This window comes from Thalassophryne amazonica, chromosome 10 (assembly GCF_902500255.1).
Source record: "Thalassophryne amazonica chromosome 10, fThaAma1.1, whole genome shotgun sequence".
Lineage (NCBI taxonomy): Eukaryota > Metazoa > Chordata > Actinopteri > Batrachoidiformes > Batrachoididae > Thalassophryne > Thalassophryne amazonica.
Window position 1 is genome coordinate 24771300 of NC_047112.1, and position 21681 is coordinate 24792980.

At 41.4% G+C, this 21681-nt stretch overlaps 1 protein-coding gene across 3 annotated transcripts in view; it reads right to left on the reverse strand.

The window, feature by feature from the left end:
- The window catches only part of pde4ba (phosphodiesterase 4B, cAMP-specific a), a 463830-nt gene that overhangs the window by 122503 nt on the left and 319646 nt on the right, over positions 1-21681 (reverse strand). The window lies entirely within an intron of this gene.

Here is a 21681-nt window from a genome sequence, read left to right on the forward strand (position 1 = left end):
AATGGAGTTAGTTTCCTTGAGACAAGTCAGGGGATGGAAACATGCACATTTCCACGTTACTGAATATATAATGTACTTTATTAAAGTCAATCATTCATTGAGTAATGACGCTGGAAACAGACTAGTGAGGGAAGCCACCAAGACACCCAGACAACTCAGAAGGAGTTATATAGGTTTCTATGGTTGTGGATGGAGAAACTGTGCAAGTGTAAGTTTAGTCTGTTGCATCATCAGCTATACAGCTTTGTGATGAAACAGTATAGATGAGGATTTGAAGAAAAAAAAAAAAAAAAGAATGTGAAATTTTAGCTGCTGTTTCCCAGAGACATGGGGGAACCCGAGCTGAGAGATTATCTGTTTTCCTGTATCACAATCTTTCTTTACTCCACCCCGACATGAAGTTGTGAATGGGGATGCAACATGCAACTGTTGCACCATTCCCAGTTTCTACACTCCCACCCACAGAAGTATAGAATTCTGTCAGGTGTGTCTTGGCAGCTTACCTCACGAGGCTCCTTTAAGCATGGTCACCCAATTTTTGAGTACTGCCTATTTATTAGATTTACCACACAGTACCATATTGATTGTATTTCTTAACGACTGATGTAAATAAAGTTCAAGACATATTCAGTGTCTTGGTTCCATCCCTTGACTTCTCTTAAAGGAACTGGCCATAAAAGTAATGATTAAATTCTTATATCTAGAGTAAATAGCCTGTGTCCCAACTTTTTCTGGAATGAGCTGCAAGTTGCAAATGCAAGAATGGATGTATATTAACAAATCAAATGAAGTTGCCCACACAAAACATGAATTATCTTGGCTCTATATTGTCTGAAATGAAGTAGAAGTCAAAGTAAAATGTAAGGATCACTGCATTTTGTTTTTAGTTGCATTTTCTATACTGTCCCAACTTTTTTCTGATTTAGGGTTGTCATTAAAAAAATATTAATAAATAAAAAAACAGTGGTGGGCACAGCTAACCAAAGAGTTAGCTTCGATAATCGTTAATCCACTAACAGACACACACCTCCCTCAGCTCTTCCGAGGGAACCCAGAGGTGTTCCCAAGCCAGCTGCAAGACGTAGTCCCTCCAGCGTGTCTTGGGTCTTCCCCAGGGCCTCCTCCCGATGGGACGTGCCCGGAACACCTCTCCAGCGAGGCATCCAAAGGGCATCCAGAAAAGATGCCCGAGCCACCTCAGCTGGCTCCTTTCGACGTGGAGGAGCAGCAGCTCGACTCCAAGCTCCTCCCGAGTGACCGAGCTCCTCACCCTATCTCTAAGGGAGCGCCCAGCCGCCCTGCGGAGGAAACTCATCTCGGCCGCTTGTACTCGCGATCTTGTTCTTTTGGTCATGAGCAAAAGGGTCATGGGGGTCGGAATGTAGATCGATCGGTAAAATCAAGCGCTTTTCCCGCCTGCTCAGCTCTCTCTTCACCACGATGGTCCGATACAGCGACAGCATCACTGCAGATGCTGCACCGATCTGTCTGTCGATCTCAGACTCCATCCGTCCCTCTCTCATGAATAAGACCCCGAGATACTTAAACTCTTCCACTTGAGGCAAGGACACTCCAACGACCTGAAGAGGGCAAAGCACTTTTTTCCAGTCGAGAACCATGGCCTCGGATTTGGAGGTGCTGATTTTCATCCCAGATGATTCACACTTGGTTGCAAACCACTCCAGTGCATGCTAAAGGTCCTGATTTGACAAAGCCAACAGAACCACATTGTCCGCAAACAGCAGAGATGAGATTCTGTGGTTCCCAAACCGGACCCCCTCTACACCCTGATTGCACCTAGAAATTCTGTCCATAAAGGTAATGAACAGAACTGGTGACAAAGGGCAGCCCTGGCCGAGGCCGACGTGCACTGGAAAGAGGTTTGACTTACTACCGGCAATGGGAACCAAGTTCCTCCTGTGGTCGTACAGGGACCGGATAGCCCTTAGCAAAGGACTCCGGATCCCGTACTCCCGGAGCACCCCCCACAGGGTGCCCCGAGGGACATGGTCGAACGCCTTCTCCAGATCCACAAAACACATGTGGACTGGTTGGGCGAACTCCCATGAACCCTCGAGCACCCGATGGAGGGTGTAGAGCTGGTCCAGTGTGCCGCGACCAGGACAAAAACCACACTGCTTCTCCTGAATCCGAGGTTCGACTATTGGTCGAATTCTCTTCTCCAGTACTCTGGAATAGACTTTACCGTGGAGGCTGAGGAGTGTGATCCCCCTGTAGTTGGAACACACCCTCCGGTCCCCCTTCTTAAACAGAGGGACCACCACCCCGGTCTGCCAATCCAGAGGCACTGTCCCCGACCGCCACGCGATGTTGCAGAGACGTGTCAACCAAGACAGTCCCACAACATCCAGAGACTTAAGGTACTCCGGACAGATTTCATCCACCCCAGGAGCCTTGCCACCGAGGAGCTTTCTGACCACCTTTTATGAAGCTAATCCAATAAATCCCTAAAAAATTTAGCGGAAGTTACAGTTAAAAGCTAAACTGATAACTTTCAGTATTGACTTCAGTAAACGGCAGCTACTGACACAACGACTCAGCGCTTTTGTCTCAGATCGGCTTTCTCTCAGCAAAAGAGACCTGGGGATCATACAGAAGGGAAACAAAATTCTCTTCCAGGACTGTGAAATGAAAATTGTGAAATCAAAGGAAAATTTGCAGGGGGGGGGGGGGGGGGGGGGGGGGGGGGATGCTGGGTCCAGGAGCTGGGGTCTAGGGCCCTGTGGGGCCCCAGAATTAAATTTTTATCTATATCTTGTCAGCATCTCCTGGAAGAACAAATCTCAAAATTAGTGCATATTTAAATGATCCGACATTCAACCTTTTATTTGACCTGTCAATGATCATGTTGAAATAACAGAATATGACATGGAAGTAGGACCTGGAATTATTTTCCTTTTAATTGTAAACCAAATTACGCATTAACTCAGAACAGATAAACTACATGAAATTTCTGAAGACTGAAAAGACTGTTACAGCATTTCAAAAACCACTGCTAAAGCTTGTAGAATATTTGGAAAATCATGGTAAAATATTAATAACATACCTTATAGTAAAAAGTCACATATTCTTATGTAAATTCATGCAGCCTAAATCCATTCAAAGCCACAATGTCTTTTTTACAATGAAATAAAGTCTAGATTAGTGAAGAAAAGTCACATAATCTTGTCTAAAATCCTGTTTGACCAGCAGAATGTTTATTTTCCAGGGAGAGATAAATTCTTACCCTGTTTCCTGTGAGAGCACACTTCACTTTTCCCGTTTCTTTTATCTTTCAGGTGTGTTATGAAGCCAGTGACAATTCCATGGATTCTTGTCCTTATAAGACTTTTTCAAAGTCTTTCTCGCCATCTTCTCTCTGTGCGATGTCGCTCCGTGACACAGACATGCTGCACAATTCTTCTTTTAAAAACTTGAAAGCTCTAAAAGTTGGGGATATCCACATGCTACATTTAGCTTAAGCACCGCACAGGAGCCACACAGCATCGCCGCAGCAACCAACCAGTCCTGCTTTACGACTGTCGTAACAGCTACACTTTGAGTGGCATTTTTCCTCCGCGAAACTCCGCGGATCTGAGGAAACTGATTTGTATCTGTAACACACAGATTAGTGTCCGCGGACTTATAAAACTTACACGATGTCGTAAAAAAGAGAATGCTTTGCGATAAGCATTTTAAAAACTCAGTGATATTCACAATTAAAGAGTACACCCCACCCCCTCCCCATGATGAAATCCGTGGATTCCCGCGGATCTGCAGAGTTTTCACAGCCCTGCTCTTCACACCATACAGACCTGCTGGCCATTTCACTGGAGACTTGCACAGGCAGACAGTTTTGACTTATGGTTATAATTTTAAACAAGCTAAATCTGTACAAGTTATTGAAATCAACATCACGTCTGTCGGTTTACAAAGTGAAAGTATCAGCTATATGTTTTAGTTTTAAAGTAATGCACTAATTTTGAAGGTTTTAGTGTTTAGACACACATGCTGCATTGCATTATGGGTACATTAGTTTCCTGACGTCATGGTTGGCTGGTCGGTATAACACACAGTTACTGAAACGTGTGGTGGGTTTTACAAATAAATCTATATTTGTAAATATGTCATTTTTTTCATTTGTAAAAAAGGCAATTTGAAAACTGAAAATTCTGTTTCTTAAGTTCTTCATCACTTTTAGCGAATGTGTGGCACACTGACATGAACATTGCCATCTATTTTACATTACAAACATTATTATACAGGGAACGTGCAGGTCATACCGACAGGCTTTGCTGTGCCAGATCCAGTACAAGGTTCCCTCGTATGCACTCAAATCATTTTGGATCCCATTTTGCAGCCATTGGAATAGGCAAATTGCGGTCAGTTGGTCCTCAAACTGCACATGGACCGCCGCAGGATAGCTGTCCCATCTCGACAGCGCCCGGAGGGTTTTGAACATGTGCATCACACTCAGGGCTGCAGGCTGATTTTGACCAATAACTGTGTGGACTCTCACAGATGGCTGTCAGAACATTTTGGAACTGAAACCCGACATTTTCGGATGTGCGCCGATTCGACATACTGACGTCATTCTGCGTGATTCTGGCTATGTGTGACGGGGGTACCAAGAAGATGAAATCAAAGTATTTGGACATTATAAAAGACTCAAAAAATCAATTTTGAAAACAGATGGAGATTAATTGAGTAGCCAATTAATCATTAATTAATTGATTTATCATTGCAGGGCTACTGGGCTGTACTCCAGTTGCTTTCACTGTGTACTTCCTCACTACTGCCACTGCTGTACTGGATCAACTGCTGGTATACACAGTCCGAGGTGATATTATACAACGTACTTTGGACTGTTTTATGGATACTGACACAAATACACCAAAATTAAAAGCTTAAATGTTACAATGGAATCCAAAGGCACACTGTTAGAAGTTTTACACCTTAAATGAAGGACCTGCTTTGGTTCATCACCAGTGTGTCTTACATTTGTCTCCACCTCCTCGTCTTCAGTTCTTTTTCCTGTTTTTGTTGTATCATATCTTCTCTGGCACCTTTTTTTTTTGCTCATTCTTCCTCCTGTCTCAATGTAGGTTTTATCTCTCCGGCCCTCTCACCTCTTCACTCCTCATTTCCACCTTTCATCCCTCCTCCTGCTCTCTTTCTGGTTTCCTCCTCTCTGTGACCTCCTCAGTGCATTCCTGCACGCACTCAGCCGCTGTTTGCTGCAGGGAGTGGAGGGTTGTCTGTAGCTTGCAGCATTCATGAACATGCTGATGGATACTCTTTGCTCATGGCTCTTTGCGCCACTCCACCTCCAACTCATGACTTCCAATTTGAGCATAAATGGTGTGTGCACAGAATTATTCTGTAATAATCAAGGTTTTGCTGTGCAGATGTATTGCATATCTGATTCCAATCTGAGCTCACTGACTGACTGCCCACATTATGTATAGCAAGTGAGCAGATCCGCTCTGTGGGTCCGTGTCACAATCCATATTTCACTCTGATCCACATCGGATGCCATAGTAAAGCACTCCAGAATGCATGCACATATACACGTGACAGCTTTATGGGTGCATATGTATATGTGTATCCATTCTATTTTTAATATTGTTACTATTATTACCCCCCCCCCCCCCCCCCCCCCCCCACCAAATTGGATTATTTAACTGAAGAACGGCTGGCACCAGACAGGATATCCTTGTGAACACGCCTCATGTCAAACATTTTGTTTTCTTTTTTTGAGTGACTTTACTTTAGTTGTCAGGGACAGAGTGAAGTAGTAGTGACTATGAGGGGGTGGAGTGAGGCGTGTGAGTGATGTAAAAGAAACCTGGAAGTGGTCAGTTGTTGCACTTTGGGACATAGGAGTACACAAGACTGAGTCAAGACCGGTGTTGCAGACTGACCCCCAAGCCCCAACCCCCCCCCAGCCTAAATTGGTCCGCCCTGCCTTCACTGTGCATGCGTCATTTGGGACCACAGCAGCTCGTCTGCATCTGACTCTCTACACACAAATGCATCAAACGGAATAATGTGATTATTAACCATCAGATGACAAAGTAAAACCTTTTAAATCATTCAAAAGTCAGTTTTAAGCAGAAACCATGCAATAATCGGTGAGTCACTACTGACACTTTGAAATGACGGAGGCGCAGTGAACACATCAACAGCTCAGCTTGCTGCTGATCTCTGATTGCTTCCTCTGTCTTTTATTATGAAATAATGCTGAACTTATGTGGAAATCATTGTTGTACAAAAGCTTCAGATATCTGTCACTGAGATAGATGATGACTAGAGTGCAGTTTTAAGCAGAAACGAGGTTATAATCGGTGAATCGTGGACGACGCACAGAAATGACGCATGTGCAGTGAAGACAGGGTGGACCGATTTTTAGGGGGAGCCGTTCGATCGACGACAACGGCTCAAGTATAAGCATTCAGACACATCTGCAGAAATCCAAGAGGAATCAGGATTCAAACCACCTCCATATGGGGCTTCAATTAGATTAGGAAAATTCCTATTTCACGTGTTTGTTTTTTTTTCTGTTGAATTTGGACTGGAAATCTAAATGTGGCCTATGAAGTTGCTGAAGGCTTGTTTACAGCAGTAATGTAAACAAAGTTGAAAAACAATGTCTATGCTTTTAGTTATATTCAACTTGCAAACAATGTAGAATGCTGATTTTGTTTTTTTTTACTTTACAAATTGTAAACTTTTCATATGCTTACCCAATGTCAGGGAGCCCTGAATATAGGTCTGTCTATAAATCAGGAAAATACATTGGAAATACTGTGCCAGACAATATTATATTATTATTATTATACATCTGATTACTTCCTAAACATGTCAGCTATTACACAAAAAAAATCTAGAAAATATATCGGAAATATAGTGTAATAAATAATTATATTGTCATATGATTATTTTTATCATAACTTTTGAAAATATATTAATACTGTGCAAAACAATATATGATTTTATTCTTATTATAAATCAGACAGCTTCCAAAATTTGTCAGATATAATAAATTTTGAAAATACAGTGTAAATACTGTGCCAAATAATATTTTTAAACAAGTGCAAACAGAGATTTCTGACGTCCACCAATCCAGATCCGGATCACCTCCAAAATTCAGTGGAGTCTTCCATGCCCACATATCTATCTGTGGTGCAAATGTGGTGAGAATCCATGAAGTAGTTTTGACATAATCCTTCAAACCGTATATAAAGTGAAATCTTGATCCAGAATCCGGATTTGGATTATGATCACCTCCAAAATTTAGTGAAGTCTTCCATGGCCAAATTTGTATCTGTGGTGAAAATTTCGTCAAAATGTGCGCAGTAGTTGTGATGTAATCCTGCTTAAAGTAATCTGTCAAAGCCTATATAAAATGAAACTTGATCCAGAATCCAGATCCAGATCAAATCCAGAATTTAATAGGTCCTTCCATGGCCTAATATGTATCTGTGGTGAAAGTTAGGTCAAAATCCATGCAGTAGTTTTGACACAATCCTGCTAAAAGACAGACAAATAAATAAATAAATAAATAAATAAACAATGATTTTATTACGTCCTTAGCGGACATAATTATTGAAAAACATGCTGCTTATTTAAAGAAAAAAATTATATGGTGATATTCGTGGATATTCATGGAACAAAGAACTGCCATTAGAACAGGAAAACCATTTTTATCCCTTTTGTGTTAAACCTAACAAAATAAAATTTTCTCAGAGGGACATGTTGGAAAAAAACACTGATCCCTGTATTTGTACAGCAGTGTTGCCACAGTTACTTTGAAAAAGTAATCCAATTACTGATTACTCCTTGAAAAGGTAGCTTACTGATTACTCAATTTTAAAATTAACTAAGTAAGATTACTAGTTACTTTTTTAGTTACTTTCAGCAGCTGCCGACAACCCCCCCAACGCTACCTCAACATGAAAATGGTAACCCGTTTTGCCAATACTCACTTTATAGCCACCCTTTCTCGACTTCAATGAATATAAATACTTGTTTAATAAAAAATGAAATAAAGACACCTTTCTTGACCTCATGTTCAAATGTTGACAGCACTGTAACAGTAAAACTTGTTTTTTCTAACCTACATTGCTTATAAATGTAACTTAAATTCTTTCTAACATTTGCTAACATTTAAATTTTCTCTAAACATTTTAGTTGTTGAAATTATTATTATTATAAGTAGTATTACTAGCTGCAGCAAAAAAAGGCTTCAAAATTGGACCTTTAATCTAGGGGTGTTGTGGGGGGGGGGAGCATACCTGCACCGCCCCATGCCCCCTTTCCGTCTGGATTCACCCCTGCTTTGGTGTTTGAGCACAAAGAATGGATAACATTTATTTATGCAGAAAACATGATCAGAACAGGTAAAGCATTAACAGCATTTTTACATCATGTTGTCCTCAGAAAGAGATTTTAGGTCCATTTGAGTGGAAAAATAGAGTTAGTGTATGCACGTCACAGATCAACTGTTTTTAACAAGGACATGCACAGAGCGGCACAGAGTTTTAAAGAAAAAAAATTTGTAAAAATGTCTTTGTAAAACCGCAGCTCTGAGCATCACCGAGCTTTGACAGACAACTGTTTTTCAACTCGGAGCTGAACTGCACAGTGGATGAGGCTCTGCAGCAGTTTGCGTAAAGGGGACCTCCACATGCATCTCGTCGAGACACCTGTTTTAACCCTCTGGAGTCGAATGACGCGCCAGCGCGTCAAAAATCACATATCCTAATTAAAGAGACGTAGGACATAATTGGCTCCACTCTGAGTGCCTGTCTGAATGCGTGTTGAACGCAGAGACTTCAACCTCCACAGCACTTTTTAAATTTTGTTAATAGGCCAAGTCTAACTTGAATTATGATTAATAACACTATGTAACAAATTTTTATTTTTGTTTTGTTCCTGGGTACACAGTGTGTTTTCCTAACCTGTTATGCCTTAAATAAATAGAAAATAGCTGTTATTCCACAGAAACTTTGCTTCTGTGATCAGGACAATGATATTTTGAAATTTGTCTGTTTTCAAGAATATTCTCGATTCGCCTTCACTACTATAGCCTTCTACAACCCCTGGCAAAAATTATGGAATCACCGGCCTCGGAGGATGTTCATTCAGTTGTTTAATTTTGTAGAAAAAAAGCAGATCACAGACATGACACAAAACTAAAGTCATTTCAAATGGCAACTTTCTGGCTTTAAGAAACACTTTAAGAAATCTGGAAAAAATTGTGGCAGTCAGTAACGGTTACTTTTTTAGACCAAGCAGAAGGAAAAAAATATGGAATCACTCAATTCTGAGGAAAAAGTATGGAATCATGAAAAAACAAAGAACGCTCCAACACATCACTATTATTTGTTGCACCACCTCTGCCTTTTATAACAGCTTGCAGTCTCTGAGGCATGGACTTAATGAGTGACAAACAGTACTCTTCATCAATCTGGCTCCACCTTTCTCTGATTGCTGTTGCCAGATCAGCTTTGCAGGTTGGAGCCTTGTCATGGACCATTTTCTTCAACTTCCACCAAAGATTTTCAATTGGATTAAGATCCGGACTATTTGCAGGCCATGACATTGACCCTATGTGTCTTTTTGCAAGGAATGTTTTCACAGTTTTTGCTCTATGGCAAGATGCATTATCATCTTGAAAAATGATTTCATCATCCCCAAACATCCTTTCAATTGATGGGATAAGAAAAGTGTCCAAAATATCAACGTAAACTTGTGCATTTATTGATGATGTAATGACAGCCATCTCCCCAGTGCCTTTACCTGACATGCAGCCCCATATCATCAATGACTGTGGAAATTTACATGTTCTCTTCAGGCAGTCGTCTTTATAAATCTCATTGGAACGGCACCAAACAAAAGTTCCAGCATCATCACCTTGCCCAATGCAGATTCGAGATTCATCACTGAATATGACTTTCATCCAGTCATCCACAGTCCACGATTGCTTTTCCTTAGCCCATTGTAACCTTATTTTTTTCTGTTTAGGTGTTAATGATGGCTTTCGTTTAGCTTTTCTGTATGTAAATCCCATTTCCTTTAGGCGGTTTCTTACAGTTCGGTCACAGACGTTGACTCCAGTTTCCTCCCATTCGTTCCTCATTTGTTTTGTTGTGCATTTTCGATTTTTGAGACATATTGCTTTAAGTTTTCTGTCTTGACGCTTTGATGTCTTCCTTGGTCTACCAGTATGTTTGCCTTTAACAACCTTCCCATGTTGTTTGTATTTGGTCCAGAGTTTAGACACAGCTGACTGTGAACAACCAACATCTTTTGCAACACTGCGTGATGATTTACCCTCTTTTAAGAGTTTGATAATCCTCTCCTTTGTTTCAATTGACATCTCTCATGTTGGAGCCATGATTCATGTCAGTCCACTTGGTGCAACAGCTCTCCAAGGTGTGATCACTCCTTTTTAGATGCAGACTAACGAGCAGATCTGATTTGATGCAGGTGTTAGTTTTGGGGATGAAAATTTACAGGGTGATTCCATAATTTATTCCTCAGAATTGAGTGAGTCCATATTTTTTTCCCTCTGCTTGGTCTAAAAAAGTAACCGTTACTGACTGCCACAATTATTTTCCCTGATTTCTTACAGTGTTTCTTAAAGCCAGAAAGGTGCCATTTGAAATGACTTTAGTTTTGTGTCCTGTCTGTGAGCTGCTTTTTTTCTACAAAATTAAACAACTGAATGAACATCCTCCGAGGCCGGTGATTCCATAATTATTGCCAGGGGTTGTAGAATATTCTTTAACTGCTAGAACTGTCCAGAATTTTCTAGAAGTTTCCAGAATTATCTAGAAATTTCAAGAAACCTTTAGAACTTTCTAGAACGTATAAAAAAAAAAATCTAAGTTTGTGCTGAATGCAGTCATTTTTCCATAGACCTTAGACATAAGCAGTTGAAATATAACACTTAGAAGCCAGGAACAAAAATTCTGTTACATACGCAGTGTTTCTTTTGGGATGATATTCTCATATTCACTGCGTGTTTTCCAGACATCTGCAGGAAAACAACCCCTTTCCTCTTCTTTCAGCTGGAGAAGCGAGAGGGCTGGGAAGAAACAGGACTCCCTCAACTGCAGCAGGAGAAAGGGGTGTTACCATTGCTGGAAAACTCAGTAACTAACCGATCATATTCACCAACTTCGCGTGGGTTTGATGACAACAGACAGTCCCACATGGGTGGGTCAGCACACTCACTGATGACTTTACACTCTACTAATCACACGCACATGCAGCCATGTGCATGTCATGGTTCAAGAGAGTTCAGGAGCTCTTTGCCTCACATGTATCCTGTATGACAGGATTTTATCACAGCTGACGACTCCAACAGGAAGTCAGGTCAGACCTTTGTGGGGTTTTCACAGGCTGCAAAACACATAAATGGGACTGAGAATATCCTGGCGCCGCCATGACAACACATCACAGCAGACAATCTCAAGTCCCCTTTGTCATTTTCAATATTACAGTTATAAACTGGATTGTTGCAAGATTTGAAAATCTGAAGACAAAGTGGATATATTTTTTAAGCAGTTGTTTGATTTGGAGTGAATTGCACATACAAAGCATCCTAAATGGAATATAAAAATATAACGCAATGCCTCGGCCATATGAGCATTGTGTTTTATAATTTGCAGTTGTTTAATTAATTATTAAGATCATACCGTCTTACGTACAATTTGTACATGTTCAATAAAGCCTCTCTATCAATCAATCAAAAACAGTATTTACATTTTAAGAGTGGAAGTTGTGCAAATCAAGGAATATTTGTAGCTCACCCTCTGTGCATTTGCAAGTATTAATGACACAAATGAAACTCAAAGTTAGCTTTGAGTTAGTGGAAGTTAGCATGCACGTGAACGTCTGCAAAATGTCTTGTAAATGACTCCAGAAGTGTTATGAGGTTACATAAACAACATTTTCAGTTTTAGAAGTGTTTATTTCTCGCTAGCTTTTACATAATATATGAAACAGAGGGTATGTTTACACACAAACAAAACAGAGTTTTGCAGCTAGCTACCAGCCTGTGATGTCACCACTCTAATGTCCGCAAAATGGCTTGTAAATAAGTTCAGAGGTGTTATTAGACTCCCAAAACAGCATTTTCAGTTTTAGAAGTGTTTATTTCTTGCTAACGTTTACATAATATATGAGAAACATGTATATAAACATACAAAAGAAAGCAACTTTGGAGAGACCAGCCACTGACATCACACTGCAGCTCTACTCTGATTGGCCGTTATGCCTGCCACTCAAACACAGAACTGAACATACTGAACTTGGACAAGTGTCCCAAGAATGTTCCCTGTAAATTTGAAGACTTTGGGAGTAAAAGAACTGGACTTATGCTGAGCATAGACAGACAGACCATCACCTTTAGGGGAGGTGACGATCCAGTGGTTAAAGCATTGGGCTTGAGACCAGAGGACCCTCGGTTCAAATCCCAGCATGACTGGAAAGCATCCTGATATCAGGGTGAATGTAAAACATTACTTGTTAAGTGCTTTGAGCACCTCACACAGATGGAAAAGCGTTATGTAAATGCGGTCCATTTACAGACAGACAGACAGACGGACGCAAAGCCTCCGCAATACCCAGTGGCCATATTTGATGGCCTCGGGAAAAAATGAAAAATCTACTTTTTTGTATTTTTTTTTTTAACATTATATTCACAATCTTTTGTGCAGGGTTCTTGAGAATAGCTCAAAAATGTATTCCACAAATTTTTTTGTAGTTAACTGAAGTAATTACTTTACTACTTCATTGCAGCACCAAAATAAAATAAAATAAAAATAAAAAAGTCCACACTGTATGAGCTACAGTTGACAGCTCAGTGTATGTGGTCTTGTTCACCCGCCTTCAGCATCTTAATGCAGTGAAATATATATACGAGGGCTGTCAATAAAGTAAGGGTCCTTTTAATTTTTTTCAAAAACTATATGGATTTCATTCATATGTTTTTACGTCAGACATGCTTGAACCCTCGTGCGCATGCGTGAGTTTTTCCACGCCTGTCGGTGACGTCATTCGCCTGTGAGCACTCCTTGTGGGAGGAGTCGTCCAGCCCCTCGTCGGAATTCCTTTGTCTGAGAAGTTGCTGAGAGACTGGCGCGTTGTTTGATCAAATTTTTTTCTAAACCTGTGAGACACATCGAAGTGGACACGGTTCGAAAAATTAAGCTGGTTTTCAGTGAAAATTTTAACGGCTGATGAGAGATTTTGAGGTGATTCTGTCGCTTTAAGGACTTCCCACGGTGCGAGACGTCGCTCAGCGCTCTCAGCCGCCGTCGTCAGCCTGTTCAAGCTGAAAACCTCCACATTTCAGGCTCTATTGATCCAGGACGTCGTGAGAGAACAGAGAAGTTTCAGAAGAAGTCGGTTTCAGCATTTTATCCGGATATTCCACTGTTAAAGGAGATTTTTTTAATTAAAGACGTGCGGACGGATCCGCGCGTCGGGACGCAGCCGACGCGGTGCGGCGGCACAGGAAAAACACCTCCGTGTTGATAACCATTTGTAAAATCCAGGCGGCTTTTGATGGCTTTCAGTGGAGTGAGTATATGAGAAATTGTTTAACAGGCAGGACATGTTCCAACTTGTCCTTAAGGCTTTCAACAGAGGTGTTTTTCCTGTGGCGGAGTGTCGCGGCGTCTTCGTCCCGACGCGCGGACCCGTCCGCACGTCTTTCATTAAAAAAAATCTCCTTTAACAGTGGAATATCCGGATAAAATGCTGAAACCGACTTCTTCTGAAACTTCTCTGTTCTCTCACGACGTCCTGGATCAATAGAACCTGAAATGTGGAGGTTTTCAGCTTGAACAGGCTGACGACGGCGGCTGAGAGCGCTGAGCGACGTCTCGCACCGTGGGAAGTCCTTAAAGCGACAGAATCACCTCAAAATCTCTCATCAGCCGTTAAAATTTTCACTGAAAACCAGCTTAATTTTTCGAACCGTGTCCACTTCGATGTGTCTCACAGGTTTAGAAAAAATTTTGATCAAACAACGCGCCAGTCTCTCAGCAACTTCTCAGACAAAGGAATTCCGACGAGGGGCTGGACGACTCCTCCCACAAGGAGTGCTCACAGGCGAATGATGTCACCGACAGGCGTGGAAAAACTCACGCATGCGCACAAGGGTTCAAGCACGTCTGACGTAAAAACATATGAATGAAATACATATAGTTTTTGAAAAAAATAAAAAGGATCGTTACTTTGACAGCCCTCATATATACATATATATATATATACATATATATATATATATATATATATACACGAGGTCTATTAGAAAAGTATACGACCTTATTATTTTTTCAAAAACCATATGGATTTGAATCACGTGTGATTACATCAGACATGCTTGAACCCTTGTGGGCATGCGAGAGTTTTTTCACGCCTGTCGGTTACGTCATTCGCCTGTGGGCAGTCTTTGAGTGAGGAGTCGTCCACCCGCTCGTCGATTTTTTTCATTGTTTAGGAATGGCTCAGAGACTGTTGCTTTGTTTGATAAAAATTTTTTCAAAACTGTAAGGCACAACTGAGTGGACACCATTCAATAAATTCAGCTGGTTTTCGGTAAAAATTTTAACGGCTGATGAGAGATTTTGGTCTGGTAGTGTCACTTTAAGGACGGTCCACGGCGCCTGACGGCGATCTGCGCTTCGAGGCGGCAGCGTCTCGCCGTTTCAAGTTGAAAACTTCCACATTTCAGGCTCTGTTGACGCAGTAAGTCGTCAGAGAACAGAGAACTTTCAGAAGAAGTCGGCATGAGGAGTTTATTCGGACATTCCATTGTTAACGGTCATTTTGTAATGAAAGAACGTGCGGGCAGAGTCGCATGTCGGGCTGGACCCGACCGCGGGGGGTCGCGGCAGGAAAAACACCTCCGTTGGAAATCTTAACGGGCAAGTTGGAACATGCCCAAGCTGTTAAACAATTTCTCAGTTACTCACTTGTTGAAAGCCATTAAAAGCCGCCTGAATTCTACAAATGGTTTTCAACACGGAGGTGTTTTTCCTGTCGCGGCGCACACAGATTTGCCGAGTCGTCACGGAAACGACTCGGCGAATTTGCGCGTACGTCTTTCATTAAAAAAATGTCCTTAAACAGTGGAATGTCCGCATAAATTCCTCATGCCGGCCTCTTCTGAATCTTCTCTGTTCTCTCACGATGTCCTGGGTGAATTAAGCCTTAAATTAGGATGTTTTAAGCTCGAAACAGGCTGACGACAGCGCCTGGAAGCGCTGCAGGATGTCCCGCTCCGTGGGAAGTCCTTACACCGACAGAAACACCCCATAATCTCTCATCAGCCGTTAAACTTTTCACAGAAAACCATTTTAATTTCTCGAATAGTGTCCACTCGGATATTCCTCACAGGTCCAGAAAAAATTTTGATAAAGCAACGCGCGCCGTCTCGAGCAGCGTGTGAAACAAAGGAATTCAGCCGAGAGGGCGGGACCACATCTCACTCAAGGCCTGCCCACAGGGAAATGACGTCACCGACACGCGTGAAAAAACTCACGCATGCGCACGAGGGTTCAAGCATGATTGGTGTAATCGCATGTCATTCAAATCCATATAGTTAAAAAAAAAAATAAAAGGGTCGGTTTATTATCTAAGAGACCTCGTATATATATATATATATATATATATATATATATGCATACTTTAAAATGTTCCACGGGAGGTTCACCTGATAGCTACATCAATTATGTGCGAATTAAAAAAAGACATGCACAAAAAACCCAAAATAAATGTGTACTGTAAAAATAAATAAATAAATAAATAGGGGGGGGTGTCTCATCTTCTGTGATCACATTGTTGTTACCGAAAATAAGAAGAATAAGAAAAGTGCTGCATAAAACAGGTAAAACATGGCCAAACAGAGAACACATGCCATACCTCTGCACTGCCCTCATGCACAGAAAAAAAAGTCTCCTCCCTGTTGGGCTGTCACACCACTCCTTGCCTAAGGTAACAAATGTGATCAATTATAGGATTATATTTATATCAGGTCCACCACAATACCACACCTCAACCGACGACTCCTGCTATCTCACCAACTGTCAGCTTCTCCGCTGAATATACATTAAATGCTCGAGTCGGCTCACTAAGTTCCTTCATAAAACAGCAGAGCGCTTGAGCGAGAACAACAAGAATATAAGCTGCCTGCAATGAAATTATTTAGAGTAAATGTAAGGGTGACTGCGTGGTTAATTTTTTTTTAATTTCCCATATCTTCCCACCTTTTTCTGTTTTGGGGTTTAGAGAGTGCAGCAGGTCCATGTGTGACCACCACAGTGTCAGTGTTATTCCATATTTGCGTCTCATATCATTGTGTCAGCTTGTGTGAGTGTGTGCAGCGTGTGGCCACATGACAATAGGCTTTTGTCTCTCCACATCCTATTTTTCTCCCGTGGCCTGACACAAACACCTCATCGACAGTTCCTCCTGGTTTCCGTCAAGTTACAGCCTTTAGAGACAACAAAACAGGAACAATCTGATCTTCTCTTCCTGCCCAACACTTCCTACGTTCTTCCTCCTCTGATACAGCAGCAAACAAACAGATGAATGAAAAGGAACGCCATCAGCAGACACGCACGCGGCGGTCCAGTCGCAGCTGTCGAACCCTCACTGTACCCGAAGCACAGCTACATGTTTGGAGCCGATTCTGCAGAACACAACAGTGCTGATAGAGACAGAAGACAAAACTGTCGGTGGCGTTTAAAGCGTGAATCAGCCGTCACATTGCTGATGTGTGCCAACGTCCGCTTAGTACAGCGTGACTCACTACATTTCACCAAAACGGGTTCTTTTCAGGTGCATCAAATTCATATGGAAACTTCTGAAGCATTTCTACCCAAAGTGGTGATTTCCAGATGGAATCAGAAAGTAGCGCAACTTGAAGTGGGAAGTGTGATGACATCACAAACGGGTGCGTATTATTCCACCTGACAATAAACGGAGAAGGAATTGTTCTCTATTGGAATGTCTCTACTGTGAATTGGTGGAAGTTCAGGATTGTGCACAATTTGGTTCATTCATATCACAGAAGAGATCTGGCTGGAGAAATAAGCTTCATTTGTTGCAGAACCGGTGGAACAGTGGTGCAGGGGTCACACGCCCGACCTGGAAACCGGGGTTCAATTCTTGTCTCTGTCTGGATGAGACACTTCATCTGCAATGTCTCAGTCCATCCAGCTCTAAATGGGTACCAGCTTTGGCTGGTAACCTGTGCTGGACTGCCGCCCCGTCCAAGTGATGAGGTGTCACAGATTTCTGCAGTGCTAATGAGGGTAAGGAGCAGCACCAAAGGTCCTCGGGATCTATATAGAAATCACTTCTCTTATTTTTGAGAAACAGGTGAGTGGGGGGGGGGGGCATTGTGCAAATTATAAGTGCAAAAAAACAAACAAACAATTCAATTCAGTTTATTTGTTCATCTCTAAATCACAACATGCCCCGAGGTGGTTTACAAGGAAAAAATTCCAACCTAACTCACAACAGTGACAAGGAAAACTCACTCTGGCATTTTTTGTTTTAAATTGTAGGAAGAAACCTCAAGCGGACCAGAGTCAGACAGGTGACCATCTGCTGTGGCCATACAAAGAAAAAGAAATAAGCAGCAAAATGGAGCACTACAAACAACTGTCAAACATGCAAAGACAGAAATTACGAAGGTAAGAAACTTATAGAGTCTAGTGGTCGCATTAGCCACTTGTTCAAACATCCGTTACCAATTTAGCATCATTCAGCAATTTAATTTTTCTTCATGACTTAAGTATAAAATCTCCAAAGGCTGATCTGAAGGGTTCTTTAAAACAACAACAATAATAATTTTACAGTGCTATTTGAAAGTAATTTGTATACATTTTGCATAAAATTTACACTAACTAGAATTTCAGAATAAGAAGTTAGAAGTTAGGGCAGCACGGTGGCTTAGTGGTTAGCACTGTTGCCTCACAGCGAGAAAGTCGTGGGTTCAATTCCCGTGGCCTTTCTGTGTGGAGTTTGCATGTTCTCGCCGTATTTGCATGGGTTTCCTCCGGGTGCTCCGGTTTTCCTCCCACATCCAAAAACAAGTGGGTTAGGTGGATTAGAATCTTTAAAATTGTCCTTAGTTGTGTGTCTGTGTTTGTTTGTCTGTTTGTGGCCCTGCGACAGACTGGCGTCCTGTCCTGGGTGTACCCCGCCTCGCACCCTATGACTGCTGGGATAGGCTCCAGCCCCCCGCGACCCTTAATTGGACTAAGCGGTAGAAGATGAATGAATTAATGAAGTGCTTCTTTGTGCTTTTTTTTCTTTTTTGTGCCCTGCAAAGCATAAATTTGCTCTCAAAGTGACATGCAGCCCAGACAAACAAAAATAACAGAGAAAAGGAAACGTGTCCAGAGGTGTATTTTATGAAGTTTGTTGAATGAAAAAGCTGAATATTTCAATCACAGCCACAGAATACCTCCTTCAGAGTTGCCGTGGCAGTCTTGATGGCTTCCCTTACTAACCTCCTTCTTGCACCATCAATCAGTTGTTGACAACTGTCTACTCCAGACAGATTTACTAAAGAGTACAATACTCCTCTCACCTGCGGGATCAACCCAAATTTTGTTGTAACCCTCCGTACAATGACAATAAAGATTATTCTATTGTGTGGTGATGTACAGAGAAAAAAGTATAAAAAAATGATGTCTATATGGACCTGAGTGTACATTTCATGCCATATGTTATGATGATTTTAAACATGACCACAAATGTTTAAAAGTTACAAACTGCTGATGATCGTAATTTGCTGCGCCGTGCCAGTCTCATTTTCTCTGAATTGCAAAGGTCATGATTCACGTTATGGGGTCGATTTACTAGATGTGTCTGCACACGCGCGCGCGCACGCACACACACACACACGTGCATATGTGCACAATAAAACTAACATCAAAACTCACAGCACCTGATGAGCTGCGGTTCTGCAGAGGGAAGTGAAAAGTCACTCCATCTGCTTTGGCAGGAAGTCAACAGAAGCCACATACAGGCGTTTTGACGTCAATCACAACCACAGGAACCCCCCTCCTCCCCCCCACCGTCCGCTGTTACTCACAGCGACGTACATATGCCACCATACACACACAAATTAAAAACACATTGCTTTTCTATCCAGTTTAAATACCACTGCACATTTGTGCACTATTGTGCACACGCAAAAACAAAAAACAGGCAAATTAACCAAGTCAACTCTTTCCAACATGAAACTGAGCACAAATACTGACAGATACAAATCATTCACACACTTGCATCAATTTAAAGTTTAGTGATTATACATTATTTCGAGTTCCACTAACTCGGTGTCATGTCGTGATTATTAAACGACTACTCCGACAGAAGAGGCAACTTTTCGGTTTTAATAACACACACGGGTTTTGTTTCAACGTTTCCTCAACGTGTTCTTTTTTCATTGGTACTGTTATTCCTGAAACTGCTCGGGGGGGGGGGGGGGGGGGGGGGGGGGGGTGTCGCTCTTTAAATGAAAAAGAAAACATGTTTCCTGAAACGAGGACTCATTTTCACTATTCTCAGTTGCGCTGTTTGTTGATGTCTTCACACAATATGTGCACAATGTTGTTTTTAGTTCTTGCTCTTTCTGCCCACTAGTGTGGTGAGAAAGTCTTGATGATTTACTGTTACAGTGATCAATATAACTGTGCTTGTGCTCTATGATGCACAAGTGGTTTAAAAACATTCCACACAAACTGCCTTCAGGATAAAATGTCCCCAATAATTAAAGTGCTCTTTTTCACTAAAAAGGTCATATCCCACACCCATATATTACATATGTCATATCACAGTTGGCCCTGTGGAAGCATGCACAATACTGAGAGAAGCACATAAGTAAGGTGCAATTTATATAGGATGGTTAATTCTTTTTAATTTGATAATTTTATTAAGACAGAAGGAAACAAGCATTTTTGTTTCTGCAAGGATGTAACTCCATCTGGACACAGATGAGGAAGTCTACACTGTTTCTTGACGCAGAGCCTTAGAAAAATTAACATCTTCATATGTGATCATTTGGTCTTTCTCTGCAAATCTAATTGAAGTTATTTTGGAGTTGGAATCAACGCCATGGCGGACCGCTTGCTGCTTTTTAATCTGCTGTGTTACTGAACAGTGCTATAAGTGTTCTCATCTTTCTGGTTCTGTACACTCTCTTTAGGATGAGGTGGATCAAACTGTGCACCATTATGGCCTGTATTCCCTTAACTTTAGCTAATGTGTGGACTGTCTCATTTTGTTTGTTTGTTTCTTTGTTTTTTAGAAGTCAGTATGTGCATGTCCCAGTCTGTTAAGAAGCTCTACAAGACTATTTCTGTTCAACTTCAAACTTTGTTTTTTTCTTAATTGGTCAGGGATCACGGGACAACTGTGATCACAACTTCAAGTACTTTCAGTTGATCATTGTCTAATTTACAGAAAAAAAGGGCAAGATGTTATGTATGTGTAAACCCACCTCCAGAAAGGGCAAAGAGGGCGATGGTTTCTTGGTAACCACCAACTCCACGAGGTGATCTTCACTGATTAACAGCAGACGGGATGAGTTCATCAATCACCTGGTGGAGTTGGTGGTTACAAAAAAAAAAACCTGAACCCTCTTTGCCCTTTTTGGAGTCAGGTTGACACCTATGGTGTTAAATTATTCAGACAAATGGTAATGATTCGGCACCGTAACTTCCAACATTTTGTACATACAGCGTCAAATCACAAGATACTTCAAATCAAAGCACTGCACAGGATCAAAGTATGTAGACTCTGGGACATTTGCATTCCGATAGTGATAGACCTCCCTCTGTGCCAAACAGGGACAGCTATTGAACTGTAGGACTCTGAATATATCAAACATAAAATTCAAACCATATTTGACTGTAAAAGATCAATAAAAATAATGTTGCACACAATAGAATAGAATAGAACAGAACAGAATAGATGTTTGTCATTGCATTTCTGCAATGAAATTCTGGTGGCACTTTCCAAACAGCTATACACAAAAACAGCACAGCAGTAGCTTTAAAAAAAAAAAAAAACAGCAAACAGCTTCACAGGATGGCAAGTCCTTCTTAAAATACCAAAAAAAAAAAAAAGAAAAAAAAGAAAAGTGCTTCATAAAATTTAAAGGTGCTTAATGCTCAGTGAGATAGGATAGTTGTAGGTATGTAAACAGTGTATTATGTTGTTATTCGTGACTGAATGTCTGTGTTGGTGGGAGGGGGATGGAGGCTACAGCTCTGGGGAAAAAGCTGTTCCTTAGCCTATTAGTCTGCGTCCTTATCGTGCAGTACCTCTTCCCCGATGGCAGAAGAGCAAACAGGGAATGTCCCGAGTGGCTGTTGTCCTTGCAGATGGCCCGTGCCATCCTCTGCAAGAGCTCAACACCCTTTTAAACTGAACGCCAGCCTACAAAGTTGGACGACTACTACTCTTAGTGGTGCTGCTACTGCACCAATCCACATTTTTATCCTGTACCACCTCCACCTTACCAGCATCCTTCTGCAATCCCTGGCTGTATTCCACAGAAAGAATAACCTGTTATTCCACAGTCTTGCCGTATGGTACCCAGATTGTGCTGTATTAACATTTCAATAAACTACAAGCACC